The sequence below is a fragment of the Chiroxiphia lanceolata genome, chromosome 5 (genome assembly GCF_009829145.1).
Source record: "Chiroxiphia lanceolata isolate bChiLan1 chromosome 5, bChiLan1.pri, whole genome shotgun sequence".
Classification (NCBI taxonomy): domain Eukaryota; kingdom Metazoa; phylum Chordata; class Aves; order Passeriformes; family Pipridae; genus Chiroxiphia; species Chiroxiphia lanceolata.
This window is the reverse complement of record NC_045641.1, coordinates 63,592,496-63,611,340: the sequence shown is the minus strand read 5'-3', so window position 1 is coordinate 63,611,340 and position 18,845 is coordinate 63,592,496. Positions and strand designations below refer to the sequence as shown.

At 41.2% G+C, this 18,845-nt stretch overlaps 1 protein-coding gene across 1 annotated transcript in view; it reads left to right on the top strand.

The window, feature by feature from the left end:
- Window positions 1-18,845, top strand: part of ST8SIA1 (ST8 alpha-N-acetyl-neuraminide alpha-2,8-sialyltransferase 1) — a 122,957-nt gene that overhangs the window by 10,698 nt on the left and 93,414 nt on the right. The gene's annotated exons all lie outside the window — the stretch shown is intronic.

Genomic DNA, 18,845 nt, shown 5'->3' with positions numbered 1-18,845 from the left:
AGGTTTTTGTATGCCCAGTTGGATGAGGCAGTAAAAATGCACATGAGATATTTATTCTTTCTGTCCTGTTCCAGCCGTTGCCTTTAAATGTTTAAGCATATCCAGAAGGGAACAGCAGAGTGTGGAACTTCAGCTTTGCTGATCCAAAAATGGTAATGACAACAAAAAAGTAAACCTATCATTAGAGAAATCATGTGTTTTGATAGTTCTGTTTAGACAACAGAACAAGTGAAAACGCTTATCTAGTGTAGTTCAGTAAATGCTAATGAGGTCCAGCATGTGATAACATGTTTGGTTTTGCCTTGTGTCTTTGATGCTTTCTCTGATTTTGTTTTAAAAAACCTGGTTTGTGTTTCAAGTGTCAAACAGGCCATTGCTAGTGAAAGTCTTGCACTAAGAGGGTCGACTTTGTTGTTCTTCCCCTCCTAATCTGTGGAGAAATGTATTCACTGGCCCGAGTTGTTATGCTCTCAGTTGGTTTTACAAGTTTAGTACAAATTCTGTTTTCTCATCTGCTGCATCATTGTGGAGAAAAGCAAAGTTCTCTCTGGTGACATGGAGGCAAATGGGCTCTGGGGTTTCCATTGGGGTGTGGGCTCTCTTCTCTGTAGCACAGCCAAGAGCACGTGTGTAGTGTGTTTTCACTTGAAAACATGGATCAGCCTAGGTGAATATGAGCTTGCTCAGGACTGTAGAGCTTAGTAAATTCTTTCCCAAATTTAACCTGATCATTTGGTTTCAGGTGATGTCTTTTGTGGCTGTGCGGTCTGTCTTGTGAGACTCTTATTCCTCTCCGTTTAAGATTGATAACTTACTTTGCCTCAGAGAAATAAAAAAGAATCCTGAAATCCTTGAGGACTTGTTTCAACTCCTGAAATGCTGGCTGTCTACAGTATTTCTTAAACTGTTGGGTAACTGCTAAGAACAGATTAGTTTTCAACAAGTTTGAAGGAAGAAATGGCTAGGCTTTGTCCCTTCATCATCACCTTTTTAGGTCTAAAGTAAATGGGTTGAATGTACCGGGGAGGAAGATCTCATAAAACACATTTGCTCTGGACTAGGCAACGAGCACAAATAAATGAGATTTAAAAGTATTTTTAAACCAACTCTCAGGCAGCGTCCTCTCTTAAGATGCCTTGTTGAAGGACTAAGTAGGTTGGATGATTTATTTAGTGAATTTTTACTTTTATCCTCACACTGAGTAGATTTCTTGCATTAATTTCTTGAAGGTTTGTTTGGGATTTTTCCTTGCTCTTTTTAGCAGCATCTCTTAAATATTGATACTGTAAAAGACCATAAAACTTCAGAAAGTTGATTCATAATGAAAAGTACTTTGGGTCCTCTGGGCTTATCCTTCGCTTGAGGAAGCTGGTACACCTCCTCTCAAAAGAGTAGTGGAGGGGTAACCTTGGAATTTCTTACCTTCTTTTCCTGGTCCTGTCCTTGCATCCCTCCCTGCCTGGTGGTGGCTGGGCATGCTGCCCATTGAAAACTTACTCACAGGTGACATTGCAGGTGTGCCAGCTGAAGAATAACTTATGCCCCCGGTGTTTTTTGAAGCGGATTACCTTAACACTTTGGATCATCTCCAGAACTACCTCAGCTGTCACCAGCACCTCTTCCCACTTCAAAGAGGAAGATGTTCTATAAATAGTGGTGCTAATTAGGCTCCACTTCTGTCCCCTGTGACAGGACCGTGGGGTGAGAGGCGGGGCAGGGTGCACAGCCCTGCTGGCATTTAGCCTTGTCCTGCTTGCTGGCTGTTCTCAGGTTGTCTTCCTTCATATATTCTTATTCTTACTTGAAAACTGAGTTTTCTATTGGGAAAAATGTCAGAACCCCCTAATCAGCTTAGAGGAAAGGATTGCCCAGTGGGGTACTCCAGAAGGAAAGAAAATACATGCACTTGGAGGGAGGATGGGAGGGGGTGATGGTAACGTGGTGAGATGGAGGGGCTTTGGGAGGTTGGGAGGTGAAAGATTGGAAGGGTTTAACAAAATACAGGCAAGTAGATTGTAGCAGCAGGGATGCTGAAGAAGAAGAAATACTAAGAGCAGAGAATAAAGAGACATTTATGTGAAGCAGAATAGTGGAGAAAGAAAGATTGTAGGTAGGAAATTTGAGAATGAGTATGTGGATAAATCAGAAGGGCAATCTAATAAGAATTAAACATTAATTGGACAGTTTAAGAACAGCTCAGTTTGTTAGGCAGGATAACCCAAAGAAGTAACAATTAAAACAATATGGGCTAAATTATAATCTCAGTGAAGAAGTTCAAATATCAGATGGAAGCAGATCTCTTGAGTAAATTGAAGGTCCAGTTTCAATGGCCAATGTGAGGAATAAGAGAGGCTATGAAACTGTAATAGGAGAGGGCATTTTCATGCCACAAGATAGGAGAATCATTTTGCTCTAGAGATGACTGTTCAAATGGTGAGATTTGGAAGTAGAGTGATGAAATATGTGGAGTACAGCCCACTCACTGCAGCTATCTCTGGTACCTGTCCTACTTAAGAGCTGTGGTAGGGAAAATGTCCATATGGTTAGCAATAAGACAGGAAAACAACATTTGTTGCTGGTTTTTTTTTTTTTTTTCATTCTGTGATTGCATCTTGCCAACTAGACAATCCACAGACTTGACATCTAATGAACTTTGTTTGCTGAGGATTAGACTGTCCTCTGGTACACCAGCAGCTCAGGCTTAGGGATGATGAATTACAGAGGGCAATTCTTTGACTTCTCATATCTAAAGCTGGGGTTGGTTACTAGGGTTTTGGGGTGAGGCTTTAAAGCAAAGGCATGCTTTGTTCTGTCTGGATGCCATCCATAGCATTTCTGCTGAGGTGACTTCTCACTGGGTGTTCTAGTAGGATTGTACACATGATTGGCATTATGATGTATAGATAATGTATTTGGAAACAGAGACTCAAACCTGTGCTGAGGATAGTCAGCTACTCCAGATCTCCTTGGCCCCAGGCACTTGGCTAGTTATGGTTCTGAACTGTGGAATAGCTCTGGGAAGGTGAGGGATTTGTGGGGGCAGACGTGGAGCTTCTGCACTTCTGGTTGTCAAATGCCAGCACCTTCTCCAGACTGATGTCACCATGCAAGAAGCAGAGTGGAAAGTGGTGAAATTCTATTTCTTGGGTGTTCTCTTTCTCTCACTTTCTTGTTCTGCAACATTTTCATCGTCTGGCTTCTGCTCCAAATACGCCTGCTTCCCAGTGGCTGTAGAAATACACCTTCGGGGATCTGCAGGGCAGATTTGTGAGAGGTGTGCAGCATAAATCAATTGATAATGGACTTTTATTACAGTACATAAGAACACAGAAATGTCTCTAGTAGGACAGATTACTAGATCGGGTCTATTTAGTTTAGTTTCCTATCTCTGTCAAGGCCTGACACCAAATGGTGCAGAGGAAGTCATGCAATAGATAGTAGTATAATCTCCCAAATAAATCAGCATTTCGAATTCTTAGAGTTTTGAGACTACATTTACCCTTCATTAACTTAGTTTAACACCTCATTCAAAATTACTGTTGTTAATTATAACAACCTTCCATATTCTTGGTGCATACATAAACAACCAATCCCTTCTTAACCTTCATTATGCCTAGTTTAGGAAATGCAGGTGTTCTCAGGATGGTTAATTCTAATATATTTATGTCTTGTTCTTAGAATGCTGCTTAATTGATTTAAAAAATATATATTTCCTCTTTGGCTCATATACCCTTTTTGTACTAATTTGCTTTAAAAATAGGCCAGATAAATGGTTTCTTTTTAGATTGTGACAATGTACCAGAAAGCAAAATGTCATTGTGCTGTTGAAAACTACATAGCTTATCTTCAACCTTGTAGTAAACAGTTTAACCACTGCGAAAACTGAACTATTGCTCTTTAAAATTGTTCAGTTGTTACTTCTTAAATACATTTCTTTTGTTTTCCTAAGTAATTCACTGCTTTTATTTCTTGAGATGAATAATACATAGATGAACTGGCCATGATTCAATAGGGCTCTGTAGCTTGTCATGCATTCTTGAGCTGCAAAGTGAATTTTAAAGATGACTATGCGATCTCAAAAGCTGGCAGTTGGACTGCCCAGTTGCTGGCTTCTCTCGAACCAGCTGGATTCAGGCCTGGGAGCTCTCAACGTCAGGAAAGGCTCTGTCAAAGAAAGCAAATATTGGATTAACTTTCGTGTAGTATACATCCTGTGGGTGTGAACATGGAAGTCTTCTCGTGCAGGCCACGGAGACTAACATTTATCTGCCTGACAGGGCACATTTCTCATTTTCACCCAGTAGCAGGAAAGAAAACCACAAACCCAGCAATTGTATTGGAATCTATGTCGGTTCATGGTGAAATCAGTCCAGTGCTGCCCTGAGAAGTTGGGGAGGAAGGGATCAGGGAGAGTGAGCATCCTGGGTGGCCCTCTCCTGACACCAGGACTGCCTCTGCTCCATGTCTCTGCTATGGGATTCTTGTTTCTAATATGCAGTTTCCACAAGGCTCCTAAATGCTTATGAGCCACTTCCAGTCCAAACTCATGAGTTCAAGACCAACCAATAAATTACAGAACCTGTTCCCCTCTTTCCTCACTCTCTTCAGGATCTTGAATGCCACTATTTCACAGGCCAAGGCTTTTGTTGATTATATATTCCCAGCCAGTGCTTCCTTCTTAGTGAATAGTCGATCCAGCTGTAAGCTGATCCATCAATACTTGTATCAAAAATTATCCCTGACTCAATCTGGAAATCTTCCAGGTTGCTTGCATAACTCTGTCTTGGCCTTCCTATAGGTGCCAGGGAGATAGATGTAAGTCTCCTGGTGGACCCAGAGTTTGTGATCCAGAGACTTCCTCGAGTTGTTTAAAGGAGGTTTCTGCTACCAGAAACTATGCCTCTTCTGGAACTGGCAACCTGGATGTCTGGGTAAAAGTAAACTCAGGTTACTGATCTGTATGTTGGAGAGATGGAGAGTTGCTCAGGACCACCTGCAACTGGAGGTGAAGCAACAGAGTATGACAGGCTGAAGGTGGATGGGAAACAGGAAGGTTCCTCGCTTGGGCAGCAAAGCGCTGCCTGGGAGTGGTTAAAGGATGTCTCTGCTGTCTTGAAATAGTTGTTCCCCACAGTGATTACCTAGTGGAAAATGAAAGTAGAAGGTCTGACCAGAGTCACTACACTTCAGCTTGCTGCCTGTTCACTGTGGAGGGGGATCCTGATTGTGGGAGCTCCAGCTATGCAGCATTTGCATAATTTCTTAGGAGCCGTACAGCTCCTCTTCCCCTTTCCTGTTCAGTGGGATCGCTTGCACGTGGTAGCCTGAGAGACTGCATGACTGTGAGAACCTACTGCCAGTATTTTTTATTTTTGAGATTTCTTTGGATTATGGGTAGACTGTTAAAACTAGAGCACAGCAACTAATTAAGTGTAGCATTTCAACAGTCCTTCAAGCAAAAATAGTTTTCTGTGATGTGTTTGGCTGTGTATGTCAAACTCTTCAGGTTTTCCTTTTATTTAGATTTTCATCATGTTGCGCTATATAAAACTCTTGCAGGCATTACAAGCTAGCATGTTTTGCATTGCTGTAGTATGCCAGGCAGCTCTCTAAACAGCATCAGGTCTCCTATTTACGACCTTTACTCTAATGTAACTGGGTTTTCTGGCAGTAAAGCAGCCTACGAAGGATGAAAAACTCTCAACCAGCGGAGCAGAAAGAGGAGGGAAAGTAAAACTCCAGACTTGAATTCTGACAGGAACATTTCCCATAGCTCTTTTGTAGGGAAGCTCTTTTGCAGCACTGGAAGCCTAGGGTTTTCCCAAAACCGCCTGCTTGGTGTGTGTGCTTGTGCAGAGGAGGTGTGATGGTATAGCTGGGGGCAGGTCCGACAGATGGCAGAGGCAGGAGAGGTAGATGGAAAATAAACATCTTGGCAAAGCTAGGCAGGAGTCATAGCATCTAGTAATCTCTGCGGTTTTACGTTTGACAGGCTTTTAGGAATTATAATCTCACATGTAGTGTTAGCTTGTTAAAGGCCACCAGATTGGGCAGAGGTTGAAGTTGGATACGTTGCATTTTCTGCCAGGACTTCAGGCCTGTAAGAGCTTAGTACATAAATCACGTTTATCCCCCGGGAAGCTGTTTGATTGCTCTGGGTAATGGGGTTTGTGAATTCCTGATTTATTCCCAGCAGCGCAGAGCATAGTGCAGTAAACTAGTTAGATCAGGATAGACTCAGACATGCTTCCTGTCTCCTCCTCACCTCTTCTTTTTCATTGATAAACAACTGCCGGGTTTTGCTTCTGCTGCTTTTTTCTGTGCCTGTGTAGCACAGTCCCCACCCCAAAACCACACCCAAACCACTAAACATTGTGGTGTGTTGTGAAACTCCTTTTTCGTAGTGAGTGCTGCCAAAAATTTGTTTAATGGTAATGGTAAAGCAGCATGCAATGAGTTGGAAGCCAGAGTGTTAAATATGTGATGACCTTGATGACCAGAGCTGGTTGGATTACATAATGAATAAGGATTGTTTCAGAGCTCTGACAAGATGTAGTAGTGTGCCTGTGAAGTTCTGTGAGCTTTGGAAGTGAGTTTTGGAAACTATGTTTCAGCGCCATGTGAATATTTGTCCTGAAAGGCCAGGTTTACATTCCCTGATTACACTGGCAAATTCTTTCTAGCGAGCTGGGGGAAGTGTTCAGGGGAATCCTGCCAGCTCTCCTTATGGTCTGGAATAGCTCAGATGATAAGCCTCTGCATGTCCTTTGGAAGCAGCTGTTGACTAAAAGAAATGTAGATTACATGTTTAGACGAAACAGGGAGTGCTTGGATCCCCACTACTTAAGTCTGACCCAGGAAATTCCCAGTGTTTTGTACACCCTGGAATCAAAGCGGATAGTTGTGGTGGCGAGCAGTGAACTGATGTTGTGACTCTAGCCAAAGGGATTTGGCTCAGGTTAGGTTGCCAGTGAAGGAATGGAGTGGGTCAGAAATGAGATGATGTGGGTAGAAAGTGAGGAAATGTCTATACTGGACTCTTCCACACCTCCTGTTAGGTACTGGTGAGATTACTTTGCTGTAGTGAGTGCCGGAGAGAGCAGAGGTCTGAGAATGCTTTAAGTCATCACAAGAGGTATTTTACAGAGAGTTGTAAGTAAGTTGGCAGCACCGTTGAGACCAAATGGCACAAGTTTACTTCTGCATTCTTTCTGAGGAGGTGCTAGAGGGAATAAGGTATGCAGCAGTGTTTGCTACTGAGAAAGAAAAAAAAAAATCACTTTCCTGTGTTTGTGTTCTTGTTGTGTAGGCCAGGAGATAAGCAACAGGTTTTAATGATATATAGTCACCTGTGGATATAGGAGAGTGAGGTTCAACACACTTACTTTAACTATCTAAAAATTACATTTCTCTGTTAGTACTCCTGCCATAGTTTCCCCCACTAGAAGTAATGAACAGACAGAGGTGCTTGCAGATACTGACAGCTCTATTCTGGTTTAGATACCTGTGTTAGGGTAGGGTAAGTGTCCTTCTGTTGACTGAGGAAAGTCCAGGTGACCAGCAGAAAATAGGTGGTAAATGTGTGGTGGCTGGGCTTCCTGAGCATCTTAGGAAGAACACACACCTGAGGCACACACATAGACTGTTACATGAGTGCAAAATGGAGCTTTGACCATCACAAATCAATTAATACAACACAGAGCTGTCACTCAGATGCTGAGAATGGAAGTAGGAGAGTAGCAAAAAGAAATCCTGTGGTCCAGCAGCAGGCAGCTTCTGCCTTATCATACCAGAGTTCCAGTTCTCCAGTATACCCTGATGATCACCAATAAACTTGATTTTGTTTATTGCTGGGCCTACAGGAGAGCAAGCTGTGAAGACAAACAGAGTACATTTACCTCTTGTTCCTGGGACAGGTGTTTGGAGATGACTAGTGAAAGCATCACAGCCATAAGAACAGACTCATTTCAAATCAGAGCTGGTGAGGTCCCCTCTGATTTCACTACATCTGTAAAACAGGAAATAGCCAAAATTCAAATATGCTGGAGTTAAAGTTGAGTGCAAAATGTTTGCCACTTGACTTTTTTTCTGTGTCTTCACCAGAAGAAAAAATACTTTAAAATACTTGGCATTGGAGTTTCTGGTAAAAAAAAAAGGTTCCAACTTGGATATGTCTTTTCCTTTATTTTAATCCACTTAGTGCATTTAACAAAGCATTTGCATCAGTGAAACTGATTTTATAGCACCAGGTACTCAGGCAAGGTTTAAAACACATTAGCAAAACTTCAAAAATGAGGCTTTTAACCGCAAACTGGGGAATTGCAAGTTCAAGGTATATATTTATCAAGTTTCAGTTAAATGGCTGTGTTTTAATCTGTGGTAATTTTACCATTCATTTTCATCTGTTGGAAGCCATCTGTCAGCACATAGAAGGATCACTGAACTCAGTTCAGAAATATCTCTGGATGCTTGGCCAGCTGATCGTCAGCTGTTTACAAAAGTGACGTTCGTTGATGGTTGCAGCAGCTCGGGCTGTAAGTCCAGTGTCGGTGCTTGGCAGTGCATTAAATCATGGCTTCCATCCAAAATAGGACTATTAGAACTTAACTGGTGTATAATTCCGGGTGTAAAGAAGCAACAAAGAGTACAGAGTTTTGCCAGTGTCCGTTTCAAGGAAGCTAAAGCAAGGCGTTATTTGGCATTTATTGGATTTTTTTTTTCCCCCCTCTCAGTCAGTAGGAAATGTGATACATATGACTGGAATCTTAATCATAATCCACCCCCTTTAAGAAATTTGTCTCACTGGCTAATTTTGTCCAGATTAAACAGAATAACAGAAGTCTTAGAGGTAGTGAGTTCCTAGCAGTTTCATGAAAAACTGGGTGAAAGAGAGAAATCAAACCCAAGGTTTCCTATTTTGTTTGGCAGATCAGCTCATCCTGCTAGCTGGCAGGGCATCCGATGGATGCTTCCCAACCAGACAAGGCTTGTTCCTTTGCCATCTCCCAAACAACTGATAGATGTGAGATGTGGGAAGCAGTTCCTGAGAAGTGAGAGGAACAAGTTTCTCTTTAAAACAGGGCTTCCCTTCGGTCTGTTCCTTCAGATCTATTCATATGTCTTTGATGGGTTAAAACTTTTTTCCGAATGTACGGCTTCATAGGCCTTTGAAAATATGTTTCTCTTTCATGCCTTTTCATGTGATACTTTTACATGCTCTTGTCTCTGTCATATATATATAGGCAATGGCTGCCTGGCTACCTACACTTTTTGCATCAAAAATGACCATGCAGGAGCATTCCTTTCCACTTCATTTCTGTGGTTTCAATTTTTAGGCATTTCAAGATGCTTAAATCTGTGTACTGGAGGAATTTTTTTTTCTTTTTTTCTGGTCCAGTTCACCTTCTAGGAAGGGGCATGACTTTAACTATCAAATTAGTGAAGAACTCCCTATGGACTTTTTTGGATTGGAGCGTGGGGGCACTTTTTTGCGAGGAGCATTATGTAATACTTACAGGGCTTTTATCTGGGTTGCAGAAGCAGGTGGAGAAGTCACTGTAGTGTGATAATTGACTGCTTAGATCTAGGTGGTATGTATCATCACTCTAGATAGTGCAAGCTCAAATGCAAGCTTAGAGCTGCTCGATTTATTTTTAGTGAATCTCCTTCTCCTGAAAGAATACGGCCATCCTGTGCCCTTGTTGAAGCCGAGCATTTCTTTGTGCTCGTGGCGGCACAAAGCAAGCAGCAGTTTTGCTGAAAGTAACGAGGGAAGTGGCAAGAACAACTCATTTCCCCCCTCTGCAGCAGCACCATCATGTAGTATAACTTCCTGTCTTAGCTGATGGCTCTGCTGTTTTTTGCAAGACAGCTATTCATTGATTTCACCTCGTGTCTGTGAAAGCTGCTCTCCTCCTGGAGGTTTGTAAGATTAAAAAAAAAAAAGAATAGTACATGAAGCAATTAATCTCTTTCCCTTCCCCACTCTCCTTTGCCTTTGAATTCTCTTTGACAAAACTACCCGTTCGTGCAGTTGTGCCAGCTCATCTTTCTGACAGCCCACTGTGAGGGCTGTGTGAGCAGAGAAGACCATCAGATGAGGCTGCTGGCAGATAGGATCTTTCTGTGAGATGCTGTAGACAGGCAGAGGACCTACAGTCCATCCCTTGCAGCTCATGTTAACTGCAAAAGCCTCCATAGGCTTTCTAGGGTCTGGATCAGGAGGTCTGGCTTCATGGATTGGAATTGAGCTACCAAATGTAGACGTCTCTGTCTAAGGCAGTCATTTTATGGTCATTAGAGAGGAAATAGGTGTCTGCTTTGAGATGAATCACACCCAAAAGGATGCTTTGTCTGCTACAGAGAAGCCTTGGAAGTGTTTGCATTTCAAATACTTTAAATGAAGTGAGATGAACCCTGTGTCTTCTCTGGGATGGGCCCTCAGACACAGTTGTCATATATGGGGGCTGGTGGTGGTGTCATTAGCAAAGCAGAGGAGCAGTCTGGTGCAGTGCCAGTGAATTCCAACACTGTGTGAGGTCACTTCTCTTGAGCTGCTGGCTGCTGTCCAGAAACCATCATTTGAGCTCATGCTCAGATTCATCACTTCTCGAAGGGATGTGGCTGTTCGTGGCAGTTCCTAGGTGAGATGTTGAGTCACTGCTGCTGTCTGTCCTAGATGTGGTTGGGAACAATACAGACAACTCAGAGACATCCTGCATTTCAATAGATTTTACTGCATGAGTAATAAAGTTCTATTTTTGCTATTGCAAGTCACAACTTGTGGTGGCTTCCTTATAATATGCCTCTTTATACATCTGGTATGAGAGTCTTAGAAAAACTTCATCTACCCAAATACTAGAATTTAAACTCTGTAATTCATATATTATAGTTCATACATTATAATTTGCATTTCAAAGCTTATAAGCAGGCTTTGTGCATAGGAGTTTGAAGCAAGTTTGTGTGAATCAAAATATATTTTCTCTGAAAAGAGGTGAACAATTCTGTCTTTCAATAGCTTTCCGGATCAAATCTGCTCCATTTTTAAAGAAAATAATTTGCAGGAGGAAAGGTAAACTTAAGACTTGTCAGATGTTCAGGTAGACTTCTATTCACTGAGGTATATCCTGATTTCTTCTAGTTCACAGACATTGTTTAATAACAAAGATAGTCCCTGGCAAATTTTGGCCTCATCTGTACTTCTACAATCTAAACCTTGTACTACTCAGTCCTCCTTTGCACTTGCAATAATAATGAAGGTATGGAATATAATGGTGTGATGCTATTAGAGGAATAATGTCTCTTTACAGTGATAGAAAAGTGTATCCTTTCAATTACTTTTCTTAAAATGCAGAGTTTTGATCAAAGAGGGAATGCATAATCAACTGAAGCGACTGCATATCTTTATCATGCTATCTGAAATTCGAATTTAAATTCAAAGGAGAACCTGATAGAGATTAGATAATCCAAAGTCATCTGCAGATTCAAAGATTGAGCTAAGCCACAGTTAAATTTTATGAGAACAGAATTTAGGCAAGTTTGGGGAATTACAAGGTGCACCATGTAATACTGTTGCTACTGCTGTCTTCTGAAAGTGGATAAAAGACTTTAGATCCTTGAAATTTTAAGCACTAATCTGTCTTTGTTTGGAAGGAGAGTAGAGGAAAAAGAGCCACACATTTTCCATGATATTATGAACACTTCCAGGGAAAAAAAAGGATATCACTTGTACATTTCAACAAAAAAGGAAAAAAAGACTTGGATAAAATCAGTCAGAGATTTGGATGATGTGCTGCAATGCCTGACAGCTCAGATTTTACCTCCTGCAGGACAGCAGGGTTTGTTTGCACAGGGCCAGGGAAGCAAGGATAGGGTAACCCAACACAGAGGATGGAAAAAGAGTTTTTTATGTTTCTTTTGCAGTCTGGGAAACAGAACTGTGAACTATACTGCGTGGGAGGCACCAGATTTTTTTGTTCAGTGATTTTAAAATAGGCAGTGAAAACCCAAATAATCTCAGGTTAAATTAAAAACAGGGAGTGAAAACAATATTCTCAGGTTAAATAAAATACTTTTTTTCCTTTTTGGGCACCTCAAAAAAGCCTGGAAGAAAGTTCTAAAAGGAAAGATACTGATGATGCAGAAAAGATAGCAATGCTTGATTTCATAATTCTCCTCCCCCACAACTATTAATTTGGTAATTTTTAACAAATTATCTTTAATTTATAGTTTAATTTCTTACTTAAAAAGTAGCATACAGCTCTACTGCTAAGATAATGAATGTGGTTTTCATGAACTCCCTTGTTCTGAGAAGTGTCTGTGGTCTCTTCAATCTCTTTCCCTTCATGCAGGTGTCGGTGCCAGGAAGTTCAGTACGTGATTTGCTTCTGTTTGCAACCTTTTTATTGTCCTGATATCTTTCCTCTCTTGAGGAAGATGGGGGAAATATTACATGGTCCGTGTAGAGTCCAGACACCAGAAATTGCTGCAGGGGGCATTGAAATAGGCAGAAAGTTTCATATCAAGAAAAAATACAGTAATAAATGTGAGGAGGAAAACAGTCATGACTTTAGTCTTCATAAAATCTTATCATATTACAGAAAGCTTGCCTGGGAAGTAAATCAGATTATCTCTTTGTTCTGCTCTGTGGTATCCATTTTTCGTATTTCTTTTTCATTGCATTTAGGCCTATTCTTCAAGCTTAGGTAACTGGGGTATTTTCAAAAATGAACCTGTGCAGAGCAATGTATTCTTGATTTAGATGTTGGTTTTGGCAAAAGTCTTAATTTTAGTTAGAGCTTAAACTACTACTGCTGTCCAAAAAAACCAATTTTATATGCTTTTCTGAATATCAAAAACATTTTTATTGGCCATTCTCTTACTTGTTTGATACGTGTCCATGGTGTTCTTAGGAGGGCAATTTTGAGATCATCTTCCCTGATAGTTGTGCTGAGGGTAATTTTAAATTTCATCTCAGGTGAGGTGGAGTCTGCTGTAGAGAGGAATGGTGCCAAAATACTTGTTAAGGCTGAAGCCAGCTTTGATTTTGTTGGGAAGGAGAAAAGACCATGTGGCTCTGTGTTGTGTGACTTGGAGTTCATTCAGTGTGTCCCTTGGCATCTGGCGACGGCATTACGGCGACAGCCTTTTCCCTCATTCTCCCTAATAAATTCATATCATGTTTACCCACAGCTTTGATGCAGGGGCAGTTAGGCGTTTGGAGCAAGAGTTTGATGTGTGTGATATCTGCCCTGATAAAATAAGAACATTACATTCCACTTTTTTCCTTATGCCTGCTGTCTTCTGCCCTGCCTACGGTGCAGGGTAGTATGCCTTGGATAGTAAGGTACTTTAAACACCATGAAAAACTCAAAGCCTCAAACTAACCCCCAGTTACAAGTATTATATTGAGCTCTTTAGGAAACAGAAATTCAGTGTATGTGACCAAACCCAACTAACGCTGTTTTCACAGGATATTCAGAAGCCAAATACCAACTGCAGCTACAAACTCATGCGACCACATTGGTTGTAATTGAATCAGTGATTCTGCTGTTATTGAATGGCTTTTGTAGAGCAATAAAATTCTCAAACTGCCATCTTGGACCAAAAAATGGCCTCAAGTAGAGCCATTACATGGCTATATGAGAGGACTCTCTGACAGCTGTAAGCATTAGCTACTGCCTGCTGTTGGAGATGGGTATAGGCCTGGACTTTTTGTCTGTTCCTGGATGGTAATGGTCATTGTATGGATGAATTCAGGATGTGTCCAGGTATGAACTTGCTCAGATTAGTTCTTGATCCTCTGTGTTTCTTTTCATCGGTGCAAGACAACTTATTAAAATATTATTGATAAGTTTCTCAGATGAGAAAAGAAGCAGGGCAGCAAATGGTCCAGGGGGCAGAGCAACCTGAGTCTCCTGCTAAGCATCCTGATTGTCAATAGAATCATATATGAAATCTTATATTTAAGAAACCAAAGTTCAGATTGCAGTTACAGATGGATGTTCCCAACCTGGGAAGCATTGACACCAAAAATAGTGCTAAATAGTTAATAGTTGACTGTACTTTGGCCTTGGACATGATGTGTGTGGGTAAGAACAAAGGTCAGTTTGTCCCTGTAGTTGGCAGGGGGTGACTGCACTAGAAATAGTATTTCCAGGCTTTATTTAGAATGGAATATTTAGAGGTGGGTCTTGTAAAAGACAGAATAGCCACAGGAATTATGGAAGGAGTAAAAAACTTTGTTCAAAGCGAGAAATTGAGGAAAACTTCAGCTTTTTTGATCATCAGAGGGGAAACTGAAATTTCAGAAGCCAGGGATCTATTAAAGGAGTGGGGAAGAATAATTAAAAACTCAGCCAAAATCTGAAGTGCCAAAAAATCAGGCCCTGAACTGGGTGCAAATTTATTAAAGGTAATATTTTGTTAAGCAGTGATTTTGGCATCTCCCCTGCCACCAAAACTTCTTGCAAAAACATCTGAATGTGTTATTCTTATGGAAGCACTACACCAAAGACCTAATTAGGAGAATTTGACAGTTAGATTTTGAGACTCACAATGTTGGAGGTGCTCAGACCGGTTGTGTTTCAGAGCCACTATTGGTATTAATCCCTGAAGTATTTCCAATAGGGATGTTAGCTCAGGATCCCTAAGCATGCAGATGCTGGGGAATAGGTGTTGGTTTAGTTTGAGGACTCCGTGAGGTTCTTGGTAGGTCCTCCTGCCTCTACTGGGGGATACATGAATGGAAGCACTTAAGCAATTGCACTGAAATGGAGCTGTGCAAATATTCCCTAGTGAACCCAAGCGACCACTCGTACCCTGGATTTCAGCAGTGCCACAAATCCCTGGTTGTGAGTGAAGACCTGATGGTTTTGGCTTGACACCAGCTGAAACTCCGAAGGCAGATTAATTTTTTTTCTCTGAGCCTTCAGTCATTTGATCTCAAAGCAAAACATGTGAAGTTGAGGTGAATGTGAATTGCAGTGTAAAGAAAAGGAGGTTTATGCCAGCCCAAATACTGCAGGGTTGTACCTCAGATCCAGGTTCTGTTTTGCAGTTGCTGGACAAAGGTTAATGTGACATCAGATAAATCCAGGCAGCTGAGCAGAGTCTGACTAAAGCAATTCATTTGACAAATTGTTTTTGTCTCAAACTTGAACCTGAACCTGAGTCATTATTTTATTGCTTCTGTTAAAGCCATGCTGCCCTTATTTAGTGGGAGGACTGCTGACACTAGCTGGGACCTGCAAGAGCAGCATCAGGCTGTAGCTGTTCTTGCCCTCTCCCCATCCCATGTACACTGGATCATCCTTCATGGGGAACTCTTCTGCAGACTTGTTTGGAGTCCTGTTCAGATCAGGCTTAAGCCTTCAGTCCTCCTTCACAGAATCATTGAATCATTAAATCCTCCACGAAAGTCCAACCTGCAACAAAATACCACCGTACCCACTAAACCATATTGTGAAGTGCCATGTCTTCTTGTTTTTTGAACACTTCTGGGGATGGTGACTCCACCACTCCACCACTTCCCTGGGGAAAGCTTCATGAAGCTGCCTTGCTGTTGTTGCTGCTTGACAAGTGGCTCTCCCTGTCAATCTGACCTTCTCCTCATTGGTGTGCTACCTCTCCCTTGCATGGGTTGAAAAGGAAAAAGTTGAGAGGAATGATTTTGCTCACCCTCCCTTGCACAGTGCTGGTGGCACTTAGCACTTCATGTAGGGCAGCAAAAGCAGCTGGAGAAGTGGTGGGTGTGCTGGGAAGGCAGGACACCTGTGCAGAAGAGATACATAAAGGGCTGTAACTTCCTGGCTGAACACCCGTACTATGGAATTGCCCATTTCTGGTTTTAGGTGTTATATTTGCTGTCATTTGGGATGTTTGAAGGAGCTTCTCTAAGTCATTATTGACTGGGACTTTGCTCAAACCAGAGTGAGGTTAAGCATTGCCTAGCTGCAAACTGAAATCAAACTGAGAAGTTCATAAGCTTAAGATGAAGAACAAGTAGTTTCAGATTTTAATGTAAGCTTTCTCACTGACTATCTATGGATTTAGGCAAGGAGGTCTGGCTTCCTCTCTGTTTTAAGGTGGAGAAGGGTACACCCATATTAGCCCTTTCATTAGAGGTGGGCTTTGGAGGCAAATCTAGTTGTCCCCAGATTTCACTGCATCCCAGTAATGCACTCCATTGCTGTAGCCACTCACAAGATCTTTATGGAATCAGACCAGACTTAGCCTGGAGTAAAACCCATGAAAATAAGGTACTGTGGCTGTAGGATCTTTGGTACCACTGTGCCTCTGTCAGTGTGCAGTGTCTGCTGGTGTAACCCCTGATTCAAAGAAATCCTTAAACAATATACATAAAGCACACTTTTATTACGGCCAGGGAGATGCAGGGGGGTTTCACCCCCCCTGTGCATGTCCGCTGAGAAAAGAAACACAACGGCTTTCTATACAGCGAGTTTCAAAAATTATCTATCATATACACTCTTTACAAAGTCTGCCTTATCTAAATAGACATTTGGTTGCCTAACTCCTATTCTTATTATTACAGAGTAGTTACATAAAGTTTTATCATTTCAGACAGCTTAGGTTCCCCCCACCCCTCTTCTGTCTCCCTTGCAATGCTATGTGCTAAAAGTCTTTCCCGCTTTCCCCGACAGTCCCTTTTGTTTAGGTAAGGTAGCTTTGTCTTAATTGCCCACAATTTGGGCAGCAACCTTCTTTCAAGCAGTTACAATTTTGCAAAGTCACACTAACATAGCTAAATTTTTATTTTATTTTGTCTTGTCTTTATTTCACCCCAGCCAGTTACGCTGTGGGAGCACGGCTGGGACACGGCTCAAAACTGCTGCTCAGCTCCCTCCTCGTGCACAGGTTGCTGCTTGAGTTGATGTGCGGAGCCACTTCAGTGCCGATGCTGCCTTGTACTTAATGACCTGCTCGGTGCCCAATTCCAGCTGAAATCTGAGAGGCCTGAAGTGAGATTGTCAGAGTGACTCTTCTCCCTCTTCTCTCACTAGTAGGGATTTGTCCCTTAAGTGCTCTCAGACCTGAGGGCCTCCAGTGCCTTTTCAATACCAATATTCTCTAAGTCCTCTCATACGCAGGTCTCCTCTGAACTGGAGATAACTTTGAGACAAAAGCATGTTGTTTGTGTCCTGCTAGTGGAGAAATGTTTGCAAGGAATTGAGATTCTTGGCTAAAAGCTGCTGCAATTTTGCAAATTCTGTCGTAACATTTTAGTTGTGCATTTTAATCAAGCTCAGCAAATCAGTTCAGTCTCCCTGACCCTGCAAAGTATCCTGCTTTAGGTTTGCCTTTGAATCCATTCTGCTTTTTAATGGACATTTTCCTATGAAGCTTTTCTTTCTTTCTAATTTTGGGATTTAGATCAGAAACAGAGACTGAATAATGTGAGACTTTTAATAATTATTCTTTTCTGACAGAAAGCACATATGAGTGCCCAAGATTTTTGTGCTAGTACATACAGATACATACTTGAACTAGTGACTATCTGTGGACCTTACAGGATACATCTGCTGCTTTTCATAATAGGTTTATTAATGAAGGATTCAGTGGGAACTGAAATAATGCTTTTTTGGGAACAGGAAAGAGTAGGTATATATATGTAGTGTAATAGGGAGGGAGTTGTAAGAAGAACCGTTCCTTATCAGTTTACCCTGGCTAAGGAAAGATTCGTTAATATAAAACACTCCCTGGATAATTTTACACTAAATTATCTGGGATTTTTTGTTCTGCTTCTTGCAGATTTCCAGAGAAGATGTGAGTTGTAGGATTTCACTTGGAAATTTTAATTTCGGAAAGTACTGGAAAATTGCAATGAGGTCCCCCCTGAGTCCTGTGTTCTCCAGGGAGAAGAGACCTGACTTCTTCAGTCCTTCCTCATAGGGCAGGTTTTCAAGCCCTTTGATCATTGTGGTGACCCTCTTTTGGACCCTCTCCAGTCTGTCTGCATCTTCTTTGATCTTCTAGGACCTTGGGATCTAGAACTAGACACAGTATTGTGCTAGACATCATTAATTTGGAATTGACTTACACACTGGAGCATAGTGATTTATATCTTTCCTAAAATATTTATGCAGATGGAGGAGTTCACTTTTAAGCTATTTCCTCTTTTGCTGAGGTTATCACAAATCTACTCTACAGTTTTCCAGTTTTCATCAGATTTTCAGTTGGAAGTATGTCTGAAAAGTAATACAGAGTTGCAGAAAGCAATGAACTTCAGGGAAAAATAATGTTGGGTTTTTTTTTTTTCGAGTATTAGTTTTTAGAAATGAAAAGTAGCTGTAAAACTTTAAAAAATGCTAAAAAAAAATTAAATTTCCATTAGTGACTTCATGGTTTTGAATAAAATCTCCTCTTTCTCAAAGGAGAACAGCTACATCAAGCATTCTAGTAGTCACTAATAATTGATGTTTTTTGACTTATGCAACCACTGGAAATGGTGCCAATCTCTTTAGGATTCCCTTTAGAATATATGAAAAATGTATATAATAACATGAAAATATACTCTAATGGCATAGTTCTGCAATATGTGTTTTAAATACATCTATTACATATAAAAAACAGTATGAGTGTCACCCTTTCTGCTGCCATGCAGGCTATGGAAAGATGGGATATTCTGGACCTTTAGTCCTTTTCATTATTCTGTATTTTAGGATATTAATTGCTGGGTTTGCTGTGATATAGAACTTTTGCTCAATATAACCTTCAACCAGCTCACCAGCTCTCAAATTTCTACTCAAGCCGAATAGTAAGTATTTTTGGGAAATGAATGTGTAAGAGGATATGCAGTTTCAGCAAGGAAACTGAGGTATAATATT